Raw genomic sequence first — 4,112 nt, forward strand, 5'->3', positions numbered from 1 at the left:
GGGGGCCCCCCCCCCCCCCCCCAGTGCTTCTGTGGGATGCTTCAGCCACCCCAGCATCAGAGCATTCACGAACGTGCCTGCTACCTCAGTACATAGAGAAAACATTTAAAGCTGTGTCTATATGCGAATCGCTGATTCTCCAAATCTGCATAGCATCTTCAGATTCAGATTCCACTGAATCAAGTCAGGGCTAGTAATCTGAACCAACGAATAGTATCACAGTCCCCAATTTGGGCCAAATACACATTGAATAGGGCCGATTTCACACACCCCTACTAAGTAACCATTCAAAATATGGTGTTTCTTCAGGCTTGAGTTTTAACTGATGTACTGGTATCCTTACTTTGACGTTAATAGAGACTAAAAATTTTTACCAGCTGAACCCATGGTCAGTTGTATGGTCATCAGAGACCCTGGCCTGAGCCAGAATAAATGCCATTTATATACCAGTACAATTGCTTTCACTCAGTGCGTTGCTCCAGGCATATGCCTATGCATAAGAGATCAGAAATAATGATTAAGAATACAGAACACAACAGGAGAAATCCTTGGTAGATCAACAGCATCCCTCTCTGACTAAAATGAAGAAGGGGGAAACAGAGTGCTGAAGGATTCTGATATCTTTGTTGTCCAATCCTCCTTCAACAGAATGTTGTCTATAGTCAAAAGCCAAAGACAGATGCAGTAAAACTACATGAAGGTTAATAGATCTTCAAGGCTCCAACTGAAATAAAATGTGCCCAGTGGAAGAATTTAGAACAGTAATTCACCGTTCAAAACCACTTTTGTAAATGTAAGGGCTATCCTGTATATCAATGCAATGCATAGACAGCCATTTGCTATTATAATGGCTGGGACTGTGTACCTTGAACTTAACTACTACCATTATTTCTTAACAGGGGAGCTATAGAAATATCAAGAAATATAGAAACAAAAATAAATACTGGCTGTATGTTCAACTAATTTTATTTTTTATTTAAAAAAAAAAACATGATCAAAAACTTTACCACTAATGGCTTGCATTTCTGGATGTAAATGAATGTTGAGGTTGGATGAATAACTATGCAGAGCTAATAAAAAAAAACACAATGATCTAAATAACTTTTAAATGGATTTATACTTCCTATACATGTAGTGGCTCTTTGCAAGGGGGTAAATGACCTACCACTCAACTACCATTTACCATTTTGAGGTAAATTTAGCCCACAGAAAAGGCTGCAGGGTGGAGTAAGGTCAACATGTACATATTTTTTTCAGGAAAAAAGGACTTTGAAAAAACTATTGTGCACATGGACGCTACTTCTTCCCTGATCAAATCTGGTTTCATATATGTATACACACACCAGATTTGATCAGGGAAGAAGTAGTGTCCATGTATAGTTTTTTCAAAGCCCTTTGTGCATGAAAAAAACATGTTGTTTTTTTGTGTGTGTGTATGTGTGCATGTGTGTGCGCACACACACTCTGTTATATATATATCTTGTATGCATATTTTTAATATAGTATTAAAAACTGTGGCCCAGGAAGATGAGTTTAAAAAAAGTTCTGGGCATCTGAAAAAAGATTAGTTTTGAAATTAAAAGTTATTGTAAAGTTTAAATTCTAATATCTGTGCCCGGTATATCAAAATAAAGGTAACTGTGAAAAGTCATAAATGCATCAAGTGATTCCAGTAACATCATAAATCTCTACAGCTTTCATCTCGGGGTCTATTATGATATAGCAAAGTCCTCTCAATGTATTTACAAACGTAATTTACACCAGCATGGCATCCATTCTCTGTTCAATGTGTTCTGCAAACTGAATAATTCATGAATGATAATGCTTAGGTTTCTTTCCCCCCACCCTCCTAACCTTGGAGTTTTTCCTTAAATTGTGCTTTCTTTCAAAGCTGTCATAGATATATATACACACCTGCACACCATGTGCATGTGCCCCAACCAGGTTCTTATGTGATGGAGCAACATTTTTGACAGACTAAATCTTCCTGTTCCTGACACTATCTCATAACATGAATTCTAATCCAAACTGCATTACAGATGCATGCTCAGAAGAAAAGGGCCACAAGGTAGAAGAGGCTAAGGGCTCTATATTTTATGTATAAGATACATGTTCAGGGAGTGACATCTGAACTAGAGGAAGTTTCATTTGAATCTCCCCATCCGTAATGAGTCAAGTACTGCTGTCAGCACACACTCGCCTATGTCAAACACTGATCCTGAAGTCTTCAACAAAAATCTTTTGTAGCCATGCCTGTGTGCCCATTCTTTTTTCCAGGAATTTACTTTTGTCAGAATCTTGAATAGTATATTGTCAGCACTACTGACTTCTGAAAGTTTCTCAAGGAATTAATAATGCCACTCGGAATACCTTGCAAAGATAAAATTTGAAGGAATTGCTGGTAGTCCACATCAGGCACATAAGGGTGAAAACAAAAGCTCATGGGACTCTGTTTATTAACTAAACAATACCCTCCCCCCACCACAAAAAAAAAAACAAAAAACCCTTTACCTGCAGGTATAAATCTGTGTAAATGTACTTTTATTACAAGCAATTTATATGAAGCAACTCATGACCTGAAAAACTGACTCGGGTCTTCAAATAGTGTTAATCAGAGAGAACTATTCATTTCAGTTCAACTCTGAATTACATCAGCTCAGGATCTGCCACAATTTTTAGTAAAACAGTAACGCCATTCAATTGAACAGCAGGGCATGCAAAATACAGCCTGAAGGCCAGATTTGGCTGGCTGAGGAATTTTGTACAGACCATGGTGGGTTCCTTGGTCCCACCCAGCCCAGGTGCAGGGGGCAGCCTAGGTTGTGGTGCATGCGGTTGATCCCATGGTCCCTGGGCCCACAGCAGGAGCTAGGACAGTATGGTGGCTAGACTGGCTTCTGGCAGTGATGGCTCCTTCTGACTGCTGCTGCCACTGGATCTGGCCCTGCTGTCTGGGTGCCACAACAAGTATGCCCCATACCCACTGCTGGAGCCAGGATCCATGTGTGCAGGGCATTCATCTTGGAACTTAGTATTTTCCAAACTTTTGGGCGGAGAGTGTAGCAGGGAGGCTTCCTTTTTTTTTTAAAGTCTATTGTTATGTTAGAAGGGCAAGAGAATTCGGACACATCAGGAATTGAGGATCTAAAGGTGGAAACAGGTATTGCCTGATGCCTCTTGTACCTGCATAATGAATTTTATGGTGGGACAAACGTTGAGGAAATAGTCATAGCTACCCTTTGCAGCACCACATGAAAGGAAAATCACTAATGCAAGATTAGGTGGTAATAGACCTTGTTGCTTTATTATGATGATGTCTATTATCTCTGCGGTGGAAGAGTAAAAGCAATCTGAGCTTCCTGTACTTTTCTGCTACCCTGGGTAGGTGCTCCTGAGGCTTGAGGGGCCCTCAAGTCCCACAGCACTTGCCAGATTTTCCCACTTACAAAGAAACACCTTGGGGAATCTTGGGGTTCCTATCCATAAGCATAGAAGCATAGGTCTGGCTAGGCAGAGAGAAGCCCCACTTTCCCCACTGTCAGACCTACAGCAGTGATCACTGGGGACAGGTCTGGCTGAGTGGGGGAAAGCAGGGAGATCAAATTGCCCCTTGTCCTGCACCATCAAGCATGAGATAAGTAGAGATACAGTGACGTGTATTAGCTGTGCCATTACACATTGTGATACAGCTGATCTGCTTCCTTCAGCAACATCTATTTCTACCCTAAACAAATTCTGTCACTTCTAGGTCACCAGCTTGAAGTGAAGAAGAAAATGAACAATGAAAAGTTATGGCTATCCATTAGGTATTTGTTAGTGTATGTGAAAAGATCTTAGTGTTAATTGTTTCTGACCACAGGCTTTCAAAAAAATAGATAAACTCTACATTTAAAAGGACCATATTTAGTGCCCTCTCTAGCACTCTGCACAGATATTAATTGGCATTTCCTTCACATTGCAAATGGTCCTGTGAGATCAAGGCTGAACTGTATATAGGTCACTATCATGTCCTGTTTCTGATTTGCTGATGATATAAAAATCTCAGTTTCCAGGGCTTGCTTTCTTTTGTACAGATATTTATTCTTATAAGAGTATACATTTAAAAGAGGGAT

Source organism: Gavialis gangeticus, unplaced genomic scaffold, assembly GCF_001723915.1.
Source record: "Gavialis gangeticus isolate Ggan-Ray unplaced genomic scaffold, GavGan_comp1, whole genome shotgun sequence".
In the NCBI taxonomy this organism is placed as follows: domain Eukaryota; kingdom Metazoa; phylum Chordata; order Crocodylia; family Gavialidae; genus Gavialis; species Gavialis gangeticus.